Source organism: Delphinapterus leucas, chromosome 8 (genome assembly GCF_059928025.1).
Source record: "Delphinapterus leucas isolate spDelLeu-1000000601 "Yukka" chromosome 8, BTC_Dleu_Yukka2, whole genome shotgun sequence".
Taxonomy (NCBI): Eukaryota; Metazoa; Chordata; class Mammalia; order Artiodactyla; family Monodontidae; genus Delphinapterus; species Delphinapterus leucas.
In genome coordinates this window covers 43,315,049-43,341,291 of record NC_143136.1, presented here as the reverse complement: position 1 = coordinate 43,341,291, position 26,243 = coordinate 43,315,049, and the positions used below count along the sequence as shown (strand labels likewise).

Below are 26,243 nucleotides of genomic sequence, written 5' to 3'. Positions count from 1 at the left end.
GGGGGAAAAAACTCAGGCAATTTAAATTTCCTGGCAATGGATCTATAATTTATTTGAGGGATCACAGTATTCTAAGCTATAGACAAATGTATTTTGTGGAGAAAAAAAAATTACACTTCGAGTTTCACTACCCAATTTTAGGGGTCAATTACACTGTTATATGTTGTAAAGAATAGTTGTTGTTTTTTTTATAATGCCACAGTGACTAACCTTGTACACATATTTCAAGTTTGTGCAGATGTACTTTTTTTTTTACATCTTTACTGGAGTATAACTGCTTTACAAATGTTGTGTTAGTTTCTGCTGTATAACAAAGTGAATCAGCTATATGTGTACATATATCCCCATATCCCCTCCCTCTTGCGTCTCCCTCCCACCCTCCCTATCCCACCTCTCTAGGTGGTCACAAAGCACAGAGCTGATCTCCCTGTGCTATGCAGCTGCTTCCCACTAGCTAGCTATTTTACATTTGGTAGTGTATATATGTCCATGCCACTCTCTCACTACATCCCAGCTTACCCTTCCCCCTCCCCATGTCCTCAAGTCCATTCTCTACGTCTGTGTCTTTATTCCTGCCCTGCGACTAGGTTCATCAGTACCGTTGTTTTAGGGAATAGTTGCTCTCGATCATCACACATAGTACCTATAAGGAATCCTACTCCTGAGTTTTGAGTTCTTCTCTTTTCATCTTCGAAAAGCTTTAGCAAATTTTCCTGCCTAGGGGAAATTTCATCAATCTTTTTATCCTCTAATATTTTTGTTGTCATTTATCTACAGTTTTAAATTTTTTTTAATTAATTTTCTTTTTATTGAGGTATAATCAACCTAAGAATATTAATTTCAGGTATACAGTGTAATGATTTGATATTTGTATATATTGCAAAATAATCACCACAATAAGACCAGTTAACATCCATCATCATAACATAGTTACAAAATTTTTAATTTTTTTCTTATGAGAACTTTCAAGATCTACTCTCCTAGCTACTTTCTATCTACAGCTTTTTTAATACTTAGAGTAAGAGTTGTGTTTTTCCTGCTGAGTCTCAGAGGCTGAAAATGCTATAGAAATATTTTTTATAATACCTAATCTGAATTTCAAATAATACTTTAATCATTATGCATTTATTTTCAAAGCATTCTTTAAATACATAAAAAAGATTTTTTTTTTTGCATGGAACTAAGAAATACTAATGCAGTGCTTACTGCATTTAGAGCACTATTCTAAACTAAGAGATATATAAATTAAAGAGATGAGACACTACTTGTTTTCAGAGACAAAAGGAAAAAGAGCTCACAGATTAAATGCTCACAGATGTGAGAGGAAGTATTTATATAGCATTGAGGTAAGAGATCAAGCCCTGAAGCTAGACTGCCCAGACTCACATCCTGGCTCTAACATTATTACTGTGTAACCTCAGGCCAGTAATTAACTTTTCCCTGCCTCAGTTTCATCATCTGTAAAATGGGATAATAATAATAACCTACCTTATTGGGCTGTTATGAGGGTTAAATGAATTAACACACATGCAGAGCATTTAGATTATTTTCTAGAACACAGTAAGCTCTCTAAGATACTTCTTACTGTCATGGGCCTGGTGTTTTGAAATTGAATTACTCCTTTAATCTAGAGATTTACCATCTAGTTGGAAAGGCCAAACATTTATAAGAGAACAACTTGAAAGGTTTCACAACCTGGAACCAATTAATAAGTATGGAGAAGATGTGGCATCAAGATGTTCCACAGCAAAGGAAGCAAGATCCAATTCAAGAAGATGGTCAGGAACAGGTAAGAACTGAGTGTGGTCTCAAAGGATAAGCAGAGTGGGTGAAAACTAAGTGTTTGGACAGGTAGGCAAGGAGAGAAAATATGGCAAATATAAAGACTCTTAGATTTTTTTTAGAACCAGAGGTTCTTAACACATTCAACATGATGTAAAATAACTAAGGACAGAGAGCATGAGCTTTCTGGCTAAAATTCTAAAGCTAGTTACAGACAGAACCAGTGAGAAAATCTAAAACTATGACTTCCAGCCCACCATTTCATTTGCTACACCAATATGAGGCAGAATCAGGTTACGTGGTCCTTTTGTTGGTCAATTTTCCAATGTTGAATTCTTGAAAAAAAAATTTTTTTTAAGGGGCTCAAGTAAAAACAACTAAGGAAAAACATCAACAACTCTATACTTTTAGGAGTAATTCTCTTCCTGGGACACACACAGATGTGCTTTTATTTCTAAGTTTTTCCACAAAGACGGCAGGATTTCCCTTGTTTTGAATTAAATCATTGCATGTTTTCATTGAGGTAAAGCACACTTCTTACATTCTTTTACTCCTATAACTTGATAATTTATGTTTATGACCCTAAAATCTTAATAATAGTCTTTCTGCTTCTTCATAGCTTCTGCTTCTTCCAAATAGACTGAGGGGAAAGTAAAAAATGCTTTTGTACTTGGTGGATTTATTATCTATTCTTGACAGTTATTAGAACAACTGCAATCTGCTTCTTTTAAATTCAAAAGTTGTTGATTGATTGACTCTTGAAAAGAATGGCCAGGAAGGTAAAAGTATTTAAAAACCTCATGGTATGTCTTCAGAAGTTTGGATTTTGAGATTTATGAAAACTAGGTTAATGGTATTTTTAAAAGAGAAGCATAGCTTTGCTCTAGAAACATTTTTGGCTTTCTAATAGCTTCTTGGGTTCATTTTCTCAATGTTATTAGAATGAGTTCAACAGCTTCTACTATTTTCTTTCCCGAACCTGCTAAAAAACAGGGAGAAAGCCTCAAGTGTCCCCACTCTGCTAGATCCTTCTAGAGGCAAAATTGTTCCTACATAACTATGTTCCCAATTTCTTTCTTGGGGCAGGAGCTCCAAAACCTTCCTAAGAGAAGTTCTCTTAATTGTCCTACGCAGCAAATACTTGTCTTAAACCTACTTTTTACTAAAACTTGGCCTTTTTCCAAGATCAAAAGATTACAGAATTTCCCCCACTCTTTCAAATCATCTGTTTACATTTTGTACTTGTGAAGCTGCCGTTTGAATTTCTGTGATTTTTGAAAAGCTGGACTGGACAGCAGAGGTCAGAGGCTCCCTTACTGCCAAACTGCTATAAGCAGTCACTTTGGAATCTAAAGTCAGATGGGCAAAATGGAGAAGGGAGGCTACAAGTGTCATCAGGTAGCAGGTCCATATGTTGTCTGTTGCGAAGACAGGGACCTTCAGGGTGTTCATTAGGCTAGGTTATCAAGGTCTGAGGCAGTGTACTGGATTGTGGCGGAGACTGTGGAGTCAGAAGGCTTGGGTTCAAATCCCAGCTCTGCCACTGTTCCAGGTGCCTACTGCTATACAACGACCACCCTGAAGCCCATCTCGTATTATTGCTACCTTCTGTTTCTGGGCACTGACTAGGCTCAGTTAGATCTCTCTGTCAGTGACTGGGGCTGGAGTCATCTCAAAGGCTTACTAACTCACATGCCTGGCAGTTCAGCCGGCTGTAGGCTGGGTCCTCAGCTGGCATCAGCAGCAGAAACACCACCTATACATGACCTACCACATGGCTAGAGCTTCCTCGTAGCATGGCTGCTGAGTTCCAAGGGTGACTGGCCCAGGAGAAGGTCAGGTGAAAGCTGTAGTTCCTTTTACAACCTAGAATCAGAAGTTACCTACATCATTTCTGCTGTATTCTATTCGTTAGGATCACATCTCTAAGTCTAGCCTATATGCAAGAGGAAGACAATTAGACTCCATTCCTTAATGGGAGGAGTGTAAAAGAATTTGTGGGACTTCCTTGGTGGCGCAGTGGTTGAGAGTCCGCCTGCCGATGCAGGGGACACGGGTTTGTGCCCGGTCCGGGAAGATCCCACATGCCGCGGAGCGGCTGGGCGCGTGAGCCATGGCCGCTGAGCCTGCGCGTCCGGAGCCTGTGCTCCGGAATGGGAGAGGCCACAACAGTGAGAGGTCGGTGTACCGCAAAAAAAAAAAAAAAAAAAAAAAAAAGAATTTGTGGACATGTCTTCACACTAGTATAGCCACTTATTAGCTGGAAGAACTCTCTGTTCTTGGCTTTTCTGGTTTGTAAAACAAGGACACAGAGAGTAACTTTCCTCCCAGGTTTTTGTGAAGATTAAACAGGAAAAGAATGGTACCTGGTACTCAATATGTTTAAGCTTAGCACGTCACTATGTCTTATGTGGATCAGAAGTGATGCTAATGGTGCCATCAATGATGGTGTAGGTCCAAAGCAGATACAGTCTGGGGAATTGTTACCTTTTCAAACTCTACTGGTAGCATTTGACAAATACCAGTGCCTGTGGTTCTTATGCCTGTAGGAAAATAATTACTATATATGGTCTGATTTCTTGGTTCACCTCATTTTAGCGACAGTTTCCAGATATAGGTCAGTCCATTTAAACCTGGCTCCATTTATGGCAATTTATTTCATTATTGGAAGAAGTAGTTAGAACCATGAGTAATAATTACTGTGCCTACATTTCTTTTAACACCTTAGCCAAGTAATCCTCACCTCACCCAGTGAGTAAGGTTGGATGAGCACTCTTCCCTCCTCCGGGATGAGGAAACCAGGACAAGGGTCAAGTGGCTTGCTCTAAATTCTACTGTACAAAGAGGCAAGAAGCCAGCTGGAGTGAGAAGCTGGAGGGCCTGATTCTCTGGCTTCCTCCAGCACGCATAAATAATATGCAGATTAACACCCTATCGTTGATCATCACCCAGTGCCAGTTAATACGCAATATTCATTTATATATTTTCATATAAATATACACATATAGTTGAAATTTCTTTTTAAATTATCTTTTAATTTCTGTAACAGAGAATTGGCCAGTGTCTACTTAGCATCATGTGAAATTAAGTGAGTTAATAGATATTAAAAAATCTTGTAAATAAAAGCACACTTTGCCACTCAGTACACTCTTTTCCCTTTCGGTCAAATTAATATTTTCCGATATTCCTGGGTATCCAAACTTTTTTTTGTCTAAGGGAGAAGGAACAATTGAGAACACTCCCACTCTCTGCTGACATCTGCCCACAGGTTGGGTTCCATTTGTCATTCCCCGCAGCCCCCTTCCTCACCCCCTCCGCCCCGGCCCGCTCCCCCTGGCTTGCCTCTCCAGTTATTGTATTTGTCGTTTGATGTTAATAAATCCGGGAGTGAGAAAGGTAGAAGGGCTGTGCCTTCCGTGGGGCTGGGAGGGACGCCTCTCCTTCCTCCTCTTTTCCACTCCTCCTTGCCCCATCCAGGCTGGCCCCGGGGGCGGAGGCTGCACCCGCGCTCACCGGGGGGCGCTGTGCCGCCGGCACCGGGCGGCTGGAGGTGAGTCGGCTGGGAGGCGGCGGCTCCCGGTCCTGCCGGCGCTCAGAGGGGCGAATCCCAAGCTGCGAGGTCGCCGCCCCCGCCCCTCGACCGGCCCCTCCGCCCTCGGGGTAGAGGGGAGTGGCCGGGCGCCTCCAGCCGCAGCGCAGCACTTTGCAGCGGCAGCGCACTCTGCAGTCCGGCGCGCACTGGAGACCCGGGCGCCGCGCGTCGCGGTGGTGTGGGAGCGCGGGCGCGAGGGGCAGGCAGCCGCTGGGCAGCGTCCGCCGGCAGCGTCCGCCAGCAGCGTCTGCCGAGCAACTGCGCGGGAGCCCCGCAGCCTCGCGGAGGGCCAGCGTCCCGGAGCGCGCCGGAGAAGGAGGACGACAAGGAGGCGGAGTGGCGTCCGGCGAGGTAGTGCGAGCGCTTTCCCTCTCTCTCCTGCCCTGCCCGCTCGGTCCTTTGTGCCCGGCGTCCCCGTGGCCCCGCCGCAGCTCGCGGGACACGGGTCGGCGGGGTCTGCGGTCTCTCCTCGGGGCCAGGCGGCGCTGCGGCGAGAACCGCGCACGCTGGAGGTCGGGCAGGGTGGTCGCGACTCCTTAGTTGCTTCGGGGGCGGGTGGGAGAGTAGAGGGCGCTAAACTAAGTTATTCTTACTTTGCCCCATTCCCTTCGTACCTGTGGGCAAAGTGGAATTCAGGTCTTCCTGGTGTTCACCCACACCCCTCTACCTCTCTGGCCCACAGCTGTTTCCTGGCCCCCTGGTTCTATGGAAGGACACGGGGTGGCCTCCTCCGGGAAGGAAAGCGGAGGGAGAACAATGGGGCGTCCTGGGGAGTGGGGTTCAGGTGCGGCGTGCCCCGGCGACGGGGGAGAAGGGGCCCAGGACCCGACGGGGCATCCTGCGCGTGCAGCTGAGCTATGCTCCTTTGTTCCGCCGCAGCGGAGGGGGCTGCCTTGGGTCTCGTTTCCTGCCCGGGATGGGATTGATTCACGGTCCTAGAGAGGGAAGGGGAGGGGGCGGGGCTGGAATGGAAACCAGATTAGGAATGGGAGTCCTGGAGGGTTCTTGCTGGGCCGGGGCAGAGGGTTGGGGAGTGGGTGATGTGCGTGCAGTGGAGAGTTGATTACAAACACACAGCATTTTGTCCAAGGGCTTGCTGTGTGGGTTTCTGGAGCTTATTTGTAATGCTTTGTTCAGGCTGCGGCCGAGCGTTTATTGCTTCAACAAGTTGTGTACTTCCCTGACTTCTAGGCGCTCTCAGTGTTAGTTTGCTGAAATCAAATCTTCTTAATTACAATGGAAGAAGACTTTTTTTTGGGCTATGAATCAGGGTATTTGTGTGTATGTATGTGCCTGTGGATCCGTGTTTGTAGCTAGTAGATATTGGCTTGAATGGGTAGGAAGCAGATTTTATAGCATTGATTTTGACATAGAATAATTTTCTCCGTTGTAATATAGTAAAACAATTTTCCAGGAATGTTTGGGGGGGAAACCACTAGAAAATTAGACATTGCTAAATAAATGAATCAGATTAGGTAACACTGAATTGAAAAACCCTTTACAGTCTTTCCCAGAAAACACATCATACACACCACCCTTTGGGTTTTCAGTTGAGGAGTCGTGACTTCTGTGATTTCACTCCCCTAATGTGGGTCATCTGGACTAGGAAAGGGAACAGTTGCCACTATGGTGAATGGGAATTATTTTTAGGGGGAGGTAGAATTGAATGTAATGTGTTGGGCATATGTTAAGTGACCCTTTCCTAGATTGGAATCAAGAAGCCCAGGAGGATTGGTTGACCTCGGGAGGGAGCCAGGGTGGATTGAATGATGAGTGTTTTTTGAATGGAGTATTCCAAGCAAAACCGTTTTGGGAGGAGGCTGACATTTCCAGGCATTCATGGTTTGTGCCTATGGGACACTGGTGGAAGGATCCCAAAGCTGGGCTGAAGGTTAGAATTACTGTGGTGATAGTTGAGGAGACATTTAGCTATAGTAGTCTGGCTGAGGCAGGGCTGGGAAATGACCTAGAGCTGCTTCTTCGACAAGTCTGAGGGCCAACCGGTGAACCACCGCATTGGCTATTCATTTTAAGACAACCAAGTTTGAAAGTCTCTTAATCTTAGAAGGGGAATGAAGAGCTTACTCCTGGGGAAAAAAAATGTTTCCTCCCCACTAAGTGGTAATGGAAAAGAGCTGTACCAGCTACCGTGAGGGTTTGTCTTTTTCTTGGAGGATGTGGTCAGATTTTCAGGCCAGGCTGGAAAACAGTGGGATTTGTCCTCCAGAGCCATTATGATGTGCAGTTGAGGTGGGATGTTGTCCAACCGTCAAGCTGTTTGTCATTATAACTAACACACTGCCTGGCAAAACATTGTGTCATGGGCAGCGAACAGAGGGAGACTTCCTTCGTTATCGTTGTCTTGCCATTTTGGACTTTTCGTTTATGTTGTGAATTGTTTTGTAAAATATAGCACAATTGGATTCCTCCCAAGTACTCATTGGAATATACATTAACAAAATGCAAAGCATAAGATTACTGCTACCAAAGACACGGATGGGGAAGCCTCTTAAATAGTTGGTCTCTGGCTGCAGGCCGTCCGATGGATTCCCCATGTGTGATGAGGCTGGCTGCAAGCTGCACCCTCTTCACGGGATGGGATGAATCATCACTTTGTCAAGCCTGGAGTTAAAGACTGACTCTCCCTGGTTGCTTCGCGGTTATGCAAAGCAACGAGGAGCTTCCGACAACAGTGGGGAAGGAGTGGGGTGTAGGAGTGGGCCAAGAGGGGAATCCTCAGAATGTAGGATGTTAAAGGTTTTTAACATTTGTTCTCCTTTTGGGTGAGATTATTCTCTCGTCCCCCTCCCTTCTGCTATTTTCAATAGCTGGACCTTTGGATTTTAATTAAACAGCCTAACAGTAGTTAAAACTGTCATTTAGTATTTACTGTGTGAAAAGGATTTTACACACATTATTTTATTAACCCTCACAACAACTTGGTAAAGTGGGTATTATCTCCATTTTACAGTTGAAACTGAGGCCCAGGGAGTTTGGTAACTTGCCTAGTTGTGTAGGTAACTAGTAAGGGGTAGAGGTGAGATTTGAATTCCAATCTCTGATTCCAAGGTCCACACTGTATGGTATGATATCTTTTAATACTAGGAATGACAGCAGTTTGATTATGTGATCAGCCCTTTGCAGATTGCAAATCACTTTTGCATATATTATCATAATTGATTTTTTCAAAAACCACTGTGAGATAGGTTTGGAAGCCTAGATTAGTGACATCGCAACTTTTCAAACTGTATTCTTGTTCAAAAGCTTTGCTGTTTGATGGCCTATGTGAATAAACTTGAAGTGAATGAAACTTTAAAAAGTTAGGCTGCCAATGTTTAAAAATAAGTTTTTTTGGGGGGTGAGGGGACATTTAAAAGTGGTGGAATGGAGTAGACTTAGAGTCATTTGATATTTATTGAAATCTATTTTAGCCCTTTTTATCTCCCAGCCTTTATTAGAACACTGCCCTTTGCTTCTTTACTGAGACCCAATGCCAGAGTGTCTTTTTAGAAGAGGAATAAGGAGGGAAGGAATGTGATTATAAAGAGGAAGTGGGACATCAGAATTGGAGTCATACACAGCAGCAGGCCGTAGATTTTCCCAGCACATGCTTTTTGTCCTGGCAGTCGCCTTTTACAGAAGACATTCTTCCTTAGGGAAGTGTCAAGGGTCTTTCTTTACAATATCCTCTGAGATCATCACATTTCTGAGCTCTGTGGGAACACACATTCCACAGGATTTCTGTGCTCATCTTTTCCCCACAGGGGAAGTGAACAAGCTTAGGCATCCACGTGAAAGTGGAATGGAAGTGGTATCCGTCCTTGGGGTGGAATGGAGTATGGTGCCAGGCAGGAGTCTCCTGACCTTGACCCAGGGGTGACCGCCGAGTGCAGGAGCAGAGTGGATTCGAACACTTGGCGTCATCATCGATTATTTATGGATTTCTCAGAATGCTCCCGGGCAAATGGAAAAGTCAATATTGGTTTTTTTTGTTCCTAAGATAAGACTATGAAGACTGAAAGTTCTACTGTTACTTTTTAATTATTTCAAGCCAAGACATCATTTGGGGTCTTCAGAGACTGTAGTATAGGTGCAGTAACTTCTGTCTCCTGAGGCCATTAGATTCTCATCCATTGGATATTTAGAGGGGATGCACACACGTGGTCTGCTGAGTTCTAACGGAGCACTTTCCAACTTACCAGCTGAGAAGGATGAAGGATGCTCTTATAACCTGTCGTAGGTTTCTTTTCAGTTGCCAGTGTCTTCATCAATTTGTATTGTATTAAGCACACAGTTGATGCAAGGCTATGCATTAAAAAGCAGCAAAGGAAATCCACTGTGTATCAAAGGATGTAGCAGAGCAGTGCAATGTGCCCAGAGAGTGGATGCTGGTGAGATGACTGTGACAGCCGTGGTGACCAAGGCCACGCCAACACATGCTACTGAGACAAAAGCATGAGAGTGGGAGGAACCCAAACAATGCCTGTTCCTTCTTTGTCCTTGGTTTTATTTCCCCCAACCTCTGATGGTGCTAAAGGGGTCGGGTCTCTGAACACCTGCCTCTGAAGGCTGGATTGGTTGGGATGTTAGGAAGCCTCTTTCTGGTGAATTCGTTGCCCGAGGAGAGAGGAGAGGATCCTTTTTTGGACCCTGAGGGTGTATAAAGTACCACTCCATGGGAGAAGGTGTTGAATTACATGGTCGGCCCTGGTGTACAGCAAATCCTTGGTGTCCTCCTGCTTTCTTCCCTCCCCACCTGCCAGCCTCCCAACCTTCCTCATCCTGGTTCAGCATGGCTGTTGATTCAACCCCACTAAGGCTGTTCATAGACTTAAGGCATATTTGCATAGTGGACAAGAAATGCCAAGTCCCCAAAGAATTATATTTTGTTGCGTGACATTCATGCTGCTGTCATTAAGTAGTGGGTACTGCGCTGTGTCATGCTGCGTCCTGGGTTCTCTCCACAGCCTGTTTCATTTAAGCCTCATTGCTCTCCTTCAGTAGGAGATGTCTGTAGTTGGGAGAGTTGGGGAACGTGCCCAGGGCTATTAGAGATCAAGCCCAAGACTGTGTGCTTTACAGAACAACGTGCTGCCTCGTGGGACAGTGTTCTTGGAAGCTCTGGGCCACTTTAAGGAGTGAGTTTTACAGAGTTAGAGAGTGAGCCCACCCTGACAGCCTCTCTCTTCCTTTGTCCCCTGGAGTCAGGGTTCCTGCGTGTGTCCTTGGTTGGACCAGGGCTGAGGATCTGGTTCAAATGCTTCTGAGTTGCTCTTTTTTTTTTTCTGGGTCTTGTGCTTGGCACCCCTGCATAATTCTCCTCCCCCAAGTGAGGGGGACGTGGTGAAACAAGATTCAACCTGCCGGTGGGAGACCAAGGAGCCAGCCCTGCCTGGTTGTCTTTCTCACCCTCTCCTGGTCACTGCCTTCTCTGTGGGAATCTGCTGGCCTTCTGGGGATTTTCAGGGGGCTTGTCTGATCTCTGGTCTCCAGTCTTTTCAAGGACAGTATGCTGCTGGTCATCCAGTCAGAGCTCAGGGTCTGATGCATGTGGACGAATTGGTGGGAGCACCACTGCAGAGCTGGAACTTAGGGGATAAGACTTTGGACAAGGCAAGGAAGAAAAGAATTGGTATAGAATTTATACTCCTCCAAGATAGGCAGTTTTTGAAATTGAGGTCTGGAGATAAGTGAAAATTGACATCCTTCCTTTGCTTATCAGATAAACAACAATGCTGAGCTTCTAAAAATACCAGGTGCCTGGCTTTCCTAGATAGCTTGGAGAGGCAGGAGGAGACCAGGTCTCTACTTTCCAGGGACTTTCTGATCAATCCTGCGTGGACTCAAGATGCTTTGAAGTTACACAGATGGCTTCATTTTGCTGTGTTGAAATGAAAATACAATTCAAAATTGTACAAGTTTTTAAACTCGTAAAAAAAAAAAAAGAATTCAGCATCCTTGAAGAGACTTTAGAAAATTGCACTGAAAGGACAATGGAACGGACCAGGTTATTCGTTACTGGTTTCATTATTGTGTGTGTGCATATTATTTGCCTGCTCATTTTCACTGGTTTCGTGAAAGCATTTTCTGCACACTTCAACCCCAAAATTAAAAACAAACCAAAAACCTTGATTGAAAACCTCCTGCTGGCCCCACTTACTTTTGCCACTGTGCACCTTCTCTCTCCTCCCTCAGTGCTGCTTCCTTTTAAATTCTATATTATTAGACTCTGAAGCACTATTTGCAACGTTCAGGTTGCAAATAGGCCCAGGTCCTAGCTGCTCGTTCTTTCCTTTGAAAGGGCTTCAAAGGGATCATCACTATTTTATTCATTTTAGAGTCCCTGCCTAAATGCTTTTAGGAAAAGTTTAATTTGTATAAACATTGGGCCTAGGCCAATTTGCGTGGCTCGTTTTTTTTTTGCATTCCTCATGCAGTCTGCTTACAGTTGTAATAAGTTGACTACAGTTTTGATTTACCCCTGATGTGGTGAGCTGTCTCGCAAAGAGTTCTCACTTGCTTGAACTCTTCAGGCTGTTGAGAGGTATTCATAAAAATATATGAACTGCCACATTGGGTCAGACTCAGGAATCTGCTTTCTGCAGAAGCAGAGTACTAGGTATTCTGTGACATTGGAGCAGGGGGCTGGAGTTAGACTTTATAACTTTAGTAGGTTTTGGGGCTCTCTCTTCAACATCTATAATTGCATAATCTCTTAAAAACCTCTCATCCATATATATTTAAACTCATATATTCAGATTCTTGAATTGTTTATTTGTATCCTATATTTAAACATTTCACACCTCCTTTAAAGGTAGAACTTGACTGTATTGGTATTTTGACTTCGAATGTTTCATTTTTGGAATGGTAGAGTGATGAAGTTGAAAGGGCCTTTAGGCCACCACCATAACTACTTACTTGTATCTGAGAACTGCTCAGGCTCAAAAGGTTAACCAGGGTCAGATCTGGCACTGGACTCCAAGGCTTTTAACTCCTTGCTCAGTTTTCTTTCTAGGGGAATATCTCACTGTCTCTCCAAACCCATCAAAATCCACGCTTAGTGCCCATTACCTAATAGTTGACCACCTTTGATGTAACTGTGCTAATAGCATTCTTATCATCATCTTGACTTTGGATTTCAGAAGCATCACCGACTTCTCTATTTTCTGTGACTCTTACATCCATCTAATCAGTTACAGTGTTTGGTTGATTGTTGCCTTTTATTTTCAAATCCTTAAACCTCTATTCTGGTTCAGACCTTTAAAAGGCTGGTTTACTAGAATACAGCATTTCCCAAAGTGGGTTGTTCCATGAAAAGTTTGTAAACGTTACTGTAAAAAAGCGTTCCTTGGGCAAGTAGGTGTTGGTTAAACAACATTTTAAACAAGTTTCTTTAAATAAACTTAAAAAAATAAGTTTCTTCTTTACAGAAGGCGGACTTTTATTTGTGACTGTGCACTGTGGATCTCCAAGAGGGAGATAGGGTATGCACATGTCCCAACTTACGTGACCGGTGTCCCACTTTTTGGCAGGATCATTGTGTAGATAATACTGCTGTAGTCACTTCATTGTACCGTTTGTAGATCCATCACTGTCTGGCTTTCTATGGGAATATGTGTTCTCTGTGAGCCATACTTGGTTCTCTCTGAAACATGTCTTCTGCTTTTTTACCTTATTTTTTTCCTGGATCTTTCCTTCGCCCTGGAAGCCCCTCTCTACCTATTACCCCTACGCATCTCTCACAACCCAGCTTTCCTGAACTTGTAGCATTTACTGTTTCACAACTTAAAATGGAGAAAATATTTGAAAGAGTCAAAACATTGGAAGTAACATTGCATACCTATAATAGTTAAATTACTGGAATTCACACAAAATGCCGTTTTCCATATTTGTGTCAGTTGATGAGTCAAACGCACATCACATTCTTCTCGCTCCCTCCACACAGGTTAACTTGCACATATATTCTCCAAGCATGTGACTTGTTTATTTTTCAAAAATTTTGTGTTATTGGAATTGCATTCAGTTTATATAAAAATTTAGAGAGAATTGAGATCTTTATGGTCTCATGACTTCCGGTCTGCAACCTGATATACTTCTCTATTGATTTAGGTCTTTTATGTCCTTCAATGAAATTTTATAATTTTATGTGTAAAAACTCTTTCACGTCTTCTGTTAGACTTGTGCCATGGTGCTTTATGGTTTTTATGGTCATTGTGAGCGGAATTGTTTAACACATTTCTGATTGGTGTTGCTGGTATACAGGAATGGGGATTGATTTTGTATTTGTTTATTGATGGGTTCTATTTTTTTTTTGTGTGTGTGTGGTATGCGGGCCTCTCACTGTTGTGGCCGCTCCCGTTGCGGAGCACAGGCTCCGGATGCACAGGCTCAGCGGCCATGGCTCACGGGCCCAGCCGCTCCGCGGCATGTGGGATCTTCCCGGACCGGGGCACGAATCAGTGTCCCCTGCATCAGCAGGCGGACTCTCAACCACTGCGCTGCCAGGGAAGCCCCGATGGGTTCTTCATTGATCACATTTCAACCTGTGTTTGCTATAGGAGCCTGGAGTCGCGTGGCGTTTCTAGTAGAGCGTAAAATAACAAACCTGTAACGGAAATGTCATAACTCACCGTAATTTAAAAATTATATATGATACTTTTAGAAGTAAGGGGAGGTGGAGGTGTTTTTTGTTTCTTTAATGCATTCATGTATTCATTCATCAAATGTTGGGGTGCCTAGTGTGTGCCAGGCACTGTACTAGGCGCTGAGTCTTTAATGGTGAGCAGAGCAATTGTGTTTCTGTCTTCATGGAATGTGAGGGGAGAGAGACATTGAGGAAGTGAACATAGACATTTATGCCATATTTATGAATTGTGATATTTGCTATGAAGGGAAAGGACAGGATGCTGTGAGAATAAGAAAGATGGGGAGGGGAGACTTTGGATTGGGGGTAGAGGGAGAGCCTGTCTGAGGAAACAGGCATTCATGCAGCTGCCTGAAGGGTGAGTTGGTACTGCTGCAGGAAGAGAAGGATGGTAGAGCTTTCCAGGCAGTGAAGAACGGGCCCAGAAGCCCTGGGGTGCAGTTCTGCTCTTAATGATAGATTGATGGAAATTTTAGTAATTAAGGACTTAAAAAGTGGTACTTCTTAGTAAATCATCATAATAGTGGTATTTAGTAATGTTTAAGTATGATGACATGAAAATGTTTATTTTTGACCAGTATGTTCCCCTTCCTCCTCAAATGAAACTGCCCAAGTAAAGAGTGCGCTGCCTCTGTGACGGGGCTTGAGTGGGGCTACTGCCCATCCCCCAACTCTCCCTCTACCCCTTGAGCGCTGCCATTGCCCTGAGTACTGGTGGCTGCTGGGCACACCAACGTCCTGGGTTCTGTACTATTGGACTGGGTCTTGCTCTGAGGTCTGGAGAAGCCCTTTCTCTCCTCCCGGGAGGGCTCTTGAGCAGGGGGGGCCACCTTTGGCCCTTTCAGTGTCTCAGCCCTCTCTCTCCCCTTTCCCTCTGGCACCTTCTCTAGAGACACACTGAGGGCTCTGATGTGAAAAGGGTGGGGTGGGAGGAGGGGTCTGGTCTGAGTTATGCACACTTCATTCCACCTAGAATCACCGCGCATCGCGCATCGGTCATCGAGGCTTTGCACCTGGGGCAAGCGCATCAGAGCCTGGTTCTCTTACGTGGCAGTGAGTCCTCGCTCAGTGGGAAGCAGTGTGGTGCAATGGTGATGGGCTGCGCTCTGGGGAAAGTATTGGGTTTGAAACCTGACTCTGTTTAGCAGCCCGTGTCCTTGGCCACATAGCTTAATCTGTCTCTGCCTCCGTTTTCTCACCTGCAGTATTTGGGTAATAGTAGAGCCTTCTTCCTTGGATTGTAATAAGGATTAAATGAGTAAACACACGTGTGTCCATAGAATAAACAGGGTCAGGCACAGAGCAAGCGCGCAGTATAAATGTGAGTTGCTACTCAGTCTTTTCTGAAAATGGATGCCTGGAGTTCTTCCTCCTCTTCCCCCACCAGATATTCAGATCTGTTTGATTCCAAGCAGTGCATATAATCTGTGATTTGATACGGGGCTCTAGTTTCTCCTCTGAAAAATATATAGGAAGAAAGATGGCAAAGAAACCAAAACGTTAACAGTGATTGTGTTAGTGTAGTAGATAGGGATGACTTACTTTTACAACCCTCTTTATTTTCAGCATTTTCTGTAATCTGGTTATGTTACCTCTGAACTAATAACAATACAAAAAAATCTTATGAAAAAGCTCAGGCTGCAGTTGCCTCAGCGGTTCACTAAAGTGGAGCCGAAGAGGGTGGCACGCCTGGGGTCCGCCTGCTCTGATTGTATTCGCAGGTGGAGTAGTTTCCCATATACGCTTAGAGTTGCAGGAATGCAACAGTATTTAAAAGTCTTCAGCAGAAGCATCCCAGGAAGTTAGAAGATGGGGATGTGGATCCTTGTGAAACTCTTCGTTCTTTGAATGAATGTTACTTTTTCTGTCATTATTTTCCCTTTGTTGTCTCTTGCTCTGCTCCCTGAGAGTGCCTCTGGCCATCTGTTACTCTCTTTGGTCTGCTTTTACTCCCCTCCCCTTGAAAACCACTCCTTTCAATACCCCATCTTTCTCCTTTACTTGCTTGTCACATGGAAATGATGCACACATTGCTACAATTCCAAGTAAAGACTAAATTTTATTTCTTATTTTTAATCGTAAAAATAAATGTAACTTTTCACCCTCAGAAATCTACATTAAGTTGCCTTTTGTTTACTCATACCTGGAATTAGTGAATTAACTTAGTAACTCACTAAAGTCTGGGGGAGTCTCTGATTTCCTGAAAGCACCAAGAATCTTGGGGGACTTGGGAGACTGAAAGGAAGGAGAGATTAAGGGGATGCTGAAGTTGAATTTTTTCTCTTATTTTGCTGAGGGTCATCTGTGTGGCTACCACTTAGTTATGTCTCCGAATTTTTAAAGTTTTCCAAACTGAAAGAACCGAATTCTGGAAAATTACCAAAATACATTTTTTAGAAAGAGAGCTTTGCCAAATTTGACACATTTCCTTAAAAGCCCATTGATTTCAGTTACCTTTTAAAAAGTTCAGTGAGCTTTCCAGTTTTCCTTTCATGTGCCTCTTCTTGAATAATTGTGAGTGGAGAAATGGGCTTTCCTGCTAAGTTTGTTTTATCTACAGGAATTTATTTTTAAGCAGTGGCTTTCTGTAAGTATCTCAAAATTATACCGACATGGATTTCAAAGAAAGTACGACAGCATGTTGCTACTCAACAGAATAGCTATTTACTTGAGAAATATTGCTAATTTCAGTGAGATTTCACAGTTGAATGTAAAATCTAGTAGAGGGGATTTAAATTAAGGGATACTTTCCTATACCTTATTCCATAGTTTGTAGTGTTCTTCATCTCCAACCACAAATGCCTAATTTGAACCTAAATATTTATGCGCATTCTTTCTCTGCTGTAAGGAAGTCTAGTTTAGTTGGGGTAAAATCTGGATTTATAGGATGGGTATAACTAGGATTTGGTATTCACTATTCAAAAGGATTCATCAGCGGAGTACTTTAAATTAGAAGCAACACGTATACCACTATTGAGTAAGGCAGCAGTTGTAAAAGGTCTGTATTATCACAAGCCCACTAGGTACAGACGTGATCTTGCATCTTGTCTGTTTCACTTCATATACCCCAATACATGGTGGAAGAGAAATCTGTTGGGTTTAGCTGACACGTGCGTGCCACAGGTGTTGAGAAATAATGGTAAAACTGTCAGCCCAACCTTAATACTTGCTGTTTGTTGCAATTGAAGAAAGAAACAGAAAAGTATAGGTAAACTGCTGCAGGAAACATGTGCCATTATACATCCTTCGGGGTGACCTGTTTCGTTTCTCGCGGACTCTGGGATGGAAGAGTTGACAAGTTCTCTCCTTGGATGGGAAAGTGCCCCTTCCTTACCTGGCAGTCAGCGAGCCTGTCAGACCCTGGGTGCAGCGGGGGCTTCACCTTCTGTGATTCCGCTTCCAGCTTTGCAGTTGCCCTCTTGGCAGCAGCTCGCGTGTGGTGATCTTTTCTTACGAGAACAGTTAATGACCATGGCAGATGCTGGGAGCCCACTTCTGCAGTTTTGCAGCTGTTTATGTGTCCAGTTGGACTTCTTGAAAGAATTAATTTTTAGGATCTCACACTGAGGGCTACAAGTATAATAGGATTTAGGGGGAACGTTATTTTGTGGGAGTTAGTTTTGGATGTTGCAACAGACGTAACATGAAGGTAGCATGGCAGCTGAAGGGAATCCTGTAGTAAGATTCCCATTTATCCTGAAACCAGGCAACTCAGAAAGTCCAAGATTACTAACACTCACTTTTGGATATTTTGTACTAAAAAATCATCTTAAGAAGAAACATTACAGGAAGTTTGGAAAGTGGAACTAAAAAAGACTCTTCTTGAGTTAACTAACTCTTAAAATATCAACTGTGGTCATTTCTGAGCATTCCTTTCCAAGTTTTCTATGTGTATATTTTGGAATGATTGTAATCATAGAGTTTATGTATTTTCTGTGCTGCTGCGAGTTTCGAGATACATTTTATAGTTGTGTTATTCCACTGAGTACCGTAATTTCCTGAAACACCTCTTTTTTATTGGGCATTTGGGTTGCTTCCACCACTTTGCTGCTGTAAATAATAATACTGTGATGAACATTTTTGTGCATATAACCTTTTCTCTATTTTGGGTTATTTTCTGACAGTAGCTGTTGAGAATGAGCTGATTGGGTCAATGATTGTGGTGACTGTTGTGATGTACCCCTCTTTAAGCAGTGGGGTGGATGTAGTGTAGTGACTGGATTGGAGGGGGCAGGGGAAGTGGTGGTCTGGGATGACTCCCAAGTTTCTGGTCTGTGTGATGTTGGGTATGGTCGTCACAGACAGGCTGAAGGGGGTGGGTTCCATTTGGGATGTGGGGCCTCCAGGCAGAGAGGGAGGTTCAGCAGACGCTGGGGCTCAGGGACAAGCCAGGGCCTGAGGTCTGGATGGAGGGACTACCAGCATCTTGGTGTGGTCGAAGCTGTGGATGTTGTGAGGATCACTTAGAGGGCGGAGGGAGAAGCAGGGAAGGTGGGTGATAGAAGTCTGGGAGACATTATTTTGTGACAAGCGGAGGAAGGAGAAGCCACTAAGGAGAATAAGGAGTGGTGGGGTGGGAAGTGAAGAGCCAGGGAGATGTGGCCAGTGGGAAGCCAGGGCAGGAGAGAGTTTTTTTTGTTTTGTTTTTTTTCTTATTTGCTATCTATATATCTTCTTTGGTGAAGTGTCTGTTTAGGTCTTCTGCCTACTTTTTTTTTTTTTAACATCTTTATTGGAGTATAATTGCTTTACAGTAGGAGAGAGTTTTAAGGAAGGAGTGCGCGGGCAGCAAACAGGTGGTGACATTCTACTTGAAGATGTTTCAGTGGCACATGCCGAGTGAGCTGTGGGTGCTTAGGAAGGGTGGCAACTGTCAAAAGGTAGGCTGTGTCAAAAGCTTAGCGGTGGAGGAAGAGAGAAGTAGCCAGTCTTACCAGGGCTTATTGGACGGTATATTAGTCTGTGTGGGCTGCCATGACAAAATGCCACGACTGGGTATCGTAAGCAACAGAAATACATTTTCTCACCGTTCTGGACGCTGGAAGTCCAAGATCAAGGTGTCAGCAGGTTTGGTTTCTTTGAGGCCTCTCTCCTTGGCTTGCAGATGGCCACCTTCTCACCGGGCCTTGTATGCACATCCCTCAGTCTGTGTTGGCTGTGTCCCTGTCTTCTCTTTTTATAAGGACACCAGTCATGTTGAATTAGGGCTCACCCTTATGGCCTCATTTTAACTTAATCACCTCTTTAAAGGCCCTGTCTCCAAGTACAGCCCCATTCTGAGGTACTGGGGGTTAGGACTTCAACATATGAATTTGGCGAGGGGGTGACACAGTTCAGCTCCTAACAGATGGATTCTAGGCCTGATGACACACTTGTCCTTTCTCCTTCCTCCGTTCCTCCCCCCAAACACACACACACACACACACACACACTGTTGACCCTCTGCTGCTTCTCATCCTACTCTTGTCTCTTGGCTTTGGTGACCCATGCTCTGGTCTCATCTCCCCCTGGTCCCTTGGTGTCCAGCTTCTGTAGGGTTTGGGCCTTGGCTTTCCTCTCCTGCTAGAATCAAGTTGATTTATTTGTCTTCAACTCCTTCTCAACTATAACTCAGTTTCAGGTAGCAAAGTATTAATTCTCTCAGGTATAAAAAGTTGTGTCAGGTTAACCCTGTAGTAAATTTTATTTGATGATCAGACTAAACCATTTTGTAATCTTGTCCTCGTGGCTGCTTATTTCACACTTTAAAAGAAAAACAAAACAAAACAGTGGGAACATTGATTTAGGTCAAGGTTCAGTCAAAATTGATATTTGAGTTTATCTCATATTTTACAAATTAATATTGTTGTTGTTGTTTTATCCCCTTGAGTTTGGTCTTGGATTCCTTTTTTTCCCAAGAGCGTATCTTGGTTAAAATAAGACTGAGTGGGTAGCTATCCCAGTAGTGCCTGGGGGCAGAATTATTTGGGTAGGTATGGTTATTACTGCCTCTTTTTCCTTCAGATGTGGCTTTTTTTTTTTTTGGAATTAAAACTGTATAGAAGTTATGATTATCCTATTTGATGCTGAGGAGGGAGGCTTTACACGCATGGTGTTGATGAGGGAGTTGGGGTTAAGTTGTGGGTATATGTTATTTAAACTGTGGTTGGTTGCACTGGGGTTTCTGGTGTGCTTGTGTTTACATGGTGTTTCTCTCAATAGTCTATTGAAATATATCAGTGTGATTTCTACGTAAAAGTTCATATTTTTATTGAAAAGGCTGACTATCAGATTTCTAAAAGTGTATAAATTACGGATAGATTTACTGTTTGGCCACCTGAAATAGCACCCAGATTTTGCTGGGCAACCTGGAGAAGAACGTTTATCTCTGTCAACAGTTTTAAAAGAAGTATATAATTTTAAAGTATGAAACTCAAATTTAGTTTTTAATAGTAACTTATGTGTTTATTCTTTCTATCTTTAAGAGGCAGGTTATTGGAATGAGATGTGACCTTGTACTCTTGACTCTGTGTCTGGTTGTGGGTTTGAAGTGTTATTTTTGTGCTTTCTTAAATGACTTAGGCACTTCTGACTATACATTTGGGACAGAATAAATGTGGTAGTTGGATATGGTTTTGAAAAACCAACCAGATTTTTAACCTGGTAATACGATAGTACTATTCATTCTTATAATTGTCTAGAGGCTCATGGCTTTAGAAAACTCTGTGAGCTCTTAGGGACCTCCAGATTTGCTGGATTAGTAGGTGTTCTTTTCCTTTGTCAAATATATCATCTGATGCCCATGACACAGTAAATGCCCAAAGTCAGAGGGCTACCCTGTAGTGTGCTCTTGAGTTTTTGTTCCTACCAGTCTATGCTTATGTGGACTCAACTGTGTTTATTCCCAAGCCTGTTTATGCCAATTGTACTTATTATTATATTTAATATAATGATTTAAAATATACGTGCAAAAAGAATTGTTTCTATGAAAATTCATGTGAATGTTTGTAAACCACCTAATAAGTTTCTAAAAATGATTACAGCTGATTTAGGAGTAACTGAAATAACTAAAGGATTTGGAGGATCATAAAATAAAAGTATTCCCACTAATGTTGTTAGTCATTCAGGATAGGTAGATTAATTTGTGGTTATGTAAAACCTGGGAATCTTAGTGACTCAAACGATAATGCACACTCACACTGGGTGGCCATTGTAGGTCAGGTGGGGGTCTGCCCCATGTTACCCTGGCCCTCACTCCAGCACATAGTCTGATGGAGCTGTGCCCTCTGGAACATTGCTGATCCCTGTGGCAGAGGGAAGGGCGGATGTGAAACCTTTATGGCCATACGCCTGAATTCAGCAATTCAGGGATAGATGGTCTTCCCACAGAGGGATTATCGAGCATTTGTCAGGAGTAGTGCAGTCCACCCCACACTGCGTCCCAGGTGTCTTTACAGCCTCACTCTTCTTTAAAGAAATTAGACTTGGAGGATGAGGCCATGAGGATGTTTTACAAGAGACCACTGGGTACTACAGTCAGTGGACATACACTCAAAAGGCCTCAGCGCTACAGAAAAAGATTGGAAAATATATATTTTTATAGGAGTTATTTAAAATAATAGGTTTAGGTATGTATCGTTTACTTATGACTTCCAACGTTAACTGACCTTTAAAAAAAAACAACCAGCCAAACTGTCAATCATTAGGCATTTGGATGAGAGAGCCTCTACATGAGTCTTAAATCCTCCTCTCTCTCTTGCGCCCTCCATCAAATTAGTTTCCCACCTTTTGTGATATATTTGTCTGTTAGTTCTCTTGCACTTATCCTCATTTCATTTCTATTAGTTCTACCCTCGTTCTTATTCCTGAACTTCTAGATCCGTGCCCCAACTGAATTCTCTACCGCTAGCTTGTACAGTGCATTTATGCAAGTAGAAAAAGGTGTCCTTTAGGGCAAACACAGTCCCTCAGGAGCCTGACTTGATGTCAGTCCCCATATTCCCTCTTGGCTGGCCCATTTTTATGCAGTGCACAAACTGAACAACTGCACAGAGCAATCCTACTCCCTGCTTCTAGTCACTCTCCCAACTAATTCAGACTGTTGCCTGATCAAATAAATCTCCTTAAAATTTTTGTTGTCCCTGTGCCAGCTCAAAAATTTTTGATGACTCCCAATCATCTATAATGGCTGTCCTCAACTTTATTTTCCATCAGACCATCACCAGTGACTGTGGATCACACGTGTTGCCTTCTGGATGCACTGATGTCAGTAATGACAGCAGTGTAGACAGATGAGGCAGGCTGTGTGATGCTTCCCTCTCCTCTCCCACCCATTCCCACCCCCTCAGCCCGCACTCTCAGACTTGCCTCAGCTTACCTTTCCTTCCAGCTTCATGGCCCAGCAGGGCACGACACCAGCTGTCTTCTGCTGCCATTCTGTCTAGACACCATCTTCTGAATATGTCTTGTACCTCTTGCTTTCAAGTTCTTTTCCGCTTAATCACATCCTACTCATCCTCAAAGAGGACCCTCAAGGTCAAGTTTCACCTCTTCAGCCATCCTTCTCTAATCCTCCTAGACCATGATAATAGTTCACCTCTAAACATAGATGGTAGGCTCTATCTTCTTCTTTTTGTGGCAAATCATCTGCCCTAGGTGAGCACTTGTTTTATCAGTTATATTGCTCTTAAGAATTTTTTTCCCCAACTAGCTTGCTAATGACTGGGGAGCAGTTGATGTGTCTCTAATTCTTTCTTCTCCCAGTGCCTATGCATCCTAGGTGCATAGGTCAGAGCAGTAGGCTGTGCCTGGTTAATCATATAATTCAGTTCTGGATGGAAGCTGACACTGCTTCTGCCTAGCCACAGGATATTGACCTACTTTTCCCTCCTTATCTGTTTGTAAAATATTTGTTGAACGTGGTGTGTTCTCCCGGTCACAATGAATGTTTGTCTCTCCCTTTCATATGTACTAAATGCTAAAGTGCTAGTTAAATCAGTGGAAAAAACAATGGAGAAGAAAAGTTGGTATGTAGTTTTAATTTCTAAACCTTATAATTATAATGTCATTTAAAGAGAACGCTCTGTAGTTTTTATATCTATCTACCTACCTACCTATTGAGAGACATGATTAAGGGTAGAGTGTAAATTTTAAGGCCTTTTGATTTGATGCTTTACAATATAACAATGTGGTATTTTGAAAATCTTTTTTTCATAAATTACTTGTAGAAGGAAATGAACTTTTCTTAATCAGCCATATACAGGGTAGTGCACTATTAAATGTTTATGTCTTACCAAAACTTCCGTTGGGAAAATTTATTGTATGGTTCTATACTTGGTCAATCTGGTTAACGATTGATTTTTGTATAGCTTTACAGGTTAAGTGCGTGCTCTATTCAAGGGAAAAAATATGTGTTTATATGTTGGGGGCATTTGTATATATGTATCCTTATGTAAATATATGAAATAATTGCTGCATCCTACAGAACTTTTGGAAATTAACAACTATTATTAAAATTTAGTTAACATTTATCAATTTAGTAAACATAGATTTTGTTAAACATTTTAATTTGTGACTTAAAAAGGGTTATTTAGTTATGGCATGTCTTGTAAGTTGCTTTGCTGAATTGTGTATTTTTTTAGTTCTTCGTAAATACTTTAGAATGTGTTTAGAGATATGGAAAAATTATGGTGCTTTAAATTCCAAATGAGAAAAACTAGAAAAAAATTAACCGAGAAAATACTTCCAAATTCGAATCTGATTGCTGATTTTTAATCAACTTAGGTGAAGTAACCCACTGCAATTTAGCTATTTTTTCTAAAAATTCTTTTTCAGTGACAAAGTTGTTATGCCTTCTCAATTTACATTATCAGTGTCATTTTGGTAACATCTTAGCTATTTTTGTTTGATCGATTCTGAACTAATAAACATTCATGAAGCCCTAACGTAAATATATAAACATCTCTCTCTTTGATTACGTAGTGTATTAGACTTTATTTTAGTGGATAACTGCTTGAGGAAGCTTCTGAATTTTTATTATTCCAAAAATACTTTTTCTTAACCACAAGCACAAAGGCATTACTGAAGATGTACTGTTGAGTGATGCACATTTTTCTTTTACTGTATAGGTTTCTTTTTTAAAATTTTTATTGGAGTATAGTTGATTTTATATAGGTTTTTAAATGTGTAATTTGAGATCCCTTTTTGCTTTCTTAACTAGATGCATTTGTTAAAAAAGCCAGTGCCATTTTGCAGCTAACCATGTAGTTGTAAACAGAGAGAGAACACATTCACGTGTACCTTGATGCCTTTGCTCATGGTGATGCTGTTGATTTTGTGCATTTCCTTCTGTGCTGTGTATGGTTAGACCCTTAATACATTTTTTTTGTTGGTGAGGTCAGAATAAAGAGAGCTGCTTTCCTTAGATGTCACTGGGAAAGTTTCTTGTGGACTGGCATTTTTGGTTTTTAACATTCTTTGTAACCAGACCCAGGATGCTTGCGCACCCCAAAATGAAGGAAGTCAGTCTTTCCAGAGTTGAGCTTTTTTTGGTTGAATCAGTAATGATGGAAGCTGGGACAGGATCTTAGGAGATGATGTATTCGACCCCTTTGTGGGGAAACTGAGGCTCAGAGTTGGCAGTGTGCCTAGGATCACACTGTGCGCTAGCTGCAGAACTGAGTCTGCAACATGGAACTTGTGGGTTTTTTTCTGGAGCCACTGTGGTGGTCATTCCAACCTCTGGTCTGTGGCAAAATGCAACAGCTGACATTTCCCGGAGAGATAACTTGCTTCCTTACCCCAAAGAGTGCACTAAATTCAATACATTTCCCTCCATTGTCACTGAAAAGAGCCTGAATGACTGAAAGGTGCCTTTTTAAAAGAAGGTAGTTTTGCTCTGGTGTACCCCAGGCTATTTTATGTGAGAGTCTTTGTTCAGCCAGATGTCTTCAAAAATTGATTTATAGGGACCCCCAAACTGATGGCTACAAGAAAGCCTACTTGGGTGGCTCCTAGGTGCAATTCACCGTACTTTGAATTATAAGGGAACATCTTGAGTGCTTGGATGGTCTGATCAAGTATGAAGAGAGCAGAAAGAATCACTGTACAAGCGATGTAAGCAGGGGGAGGGGGCAAGGACAGGAGGACTTGGGTGAGCGTATTAGCATGTGGGACTAGACTGGGACCCTCTGATTAACAAGCCAATTCATTTGGAAGGAAACTTGATTTTCCCCAGGTGACTGTATTCTATTTAATGACCACTGGTCGTATTTGGGATCCGCACACCGGCCAGGAACCAATCAGAGCTGTCAGGTGTGCCAATTACACGTGAGCTGTTTTACGTTCACCTAGGGGTTCCAGGGTGTCAGGTTTGCCAAACTAAACACGTTTTTATTATTGGAATATTTTTTAATCCGCATGAGGGAACAAATTGAGAGGACTGTGGGTTATAATTAGCACATCCCAGTGCAGCTGAGTTTGTGTTTCTGGCTATAACAGTGGTTTAGAGTTTTTGGCTACTTTGTCCCACAGGAACTCATAGCCTTTTCAGACGTTAGCTCATGAGTTCTCGTAACATCCAGTATAGGACAGCATGACCATAGGTTCCCCCTAAAGCCAGGATGGCTTGCCCTACATTATTGACCTTCTAGGATTTTGGCTGGTGAGGGTACCATGCTTGGGGAGGGGGTGGAGAGGGAGGGCTGGGGGTGGCTTTCAGACCCAGTCTTGGAGGTGGGTGTCATTCTCTGAAGTCTCCCTGCCCTTCAGCAGTTGTTCCTGCCATGACTCTGCACAGCTTCCTCCAGGAAGTGACGGTGGGGACAGTGATGTTAGCTGCGTTCCTCCTCCGGGCACTGAACTCCATGGGGTGTCTATTTCAAATGAGGCAGTGCTTGAGGTTATTTGCATGGACACACCTGCCAGAAGACAGCAGGGAAGAGTAGGGGAGCTCTTCAGGATCAGGAGAAATGGGCATTGCGAAGGGAGGGAACTAACATCTGGTGAGAGCCTCTCGGGAGTCAGGCTTTGCTTTCTCGAAAGAGAAAGTGGGGCTTCCTTGGTGGCGCAGTGGTTGAGAGTCCGCCTGCCGATGCAGGGGACACGGGTTCGTGCCCCGGTCTGGGAGAGGCCACAACAGTGAGAGGCCCGCGTACGGCAAAAAAAAAAAAAAAAAAAAAAAAGAGAAAGTGGAGTGGATGTTGCCATCCCTGAATTTTTAGATCAGAAACTTGAATTCCATAGATG

General features: G+C 43.0%; 1 protein-coding gene across 4 annotated transcripts in view; it reads left to right on the top strand.

The window, feature by feature from the left end:
• The first annotated feature begins 5,490 nt into the window (after nt 1–5,490).
• MYO1B (myosin IB) overlaps nt 5,491–26,243 on the top strand; it is a 192,621-nt gene continuing 171,868 nt past the window's right edge. For 2 of the 4 annotated variants that reach the window (XM_089916557.1, XM_022567283.3), the window contains exon 1: nt 5,642–5,725. The gene's annotated coding sequence lies outside the window, so the exon portion shown is untranslated. Of the gene's footprint in view, nt 5,726–26,243 lie in introns of all 4 variants that reach the window. The other 2 variants (XM_022567282.3, XM_022567284.3) reach the window with 2 other exon arrangements.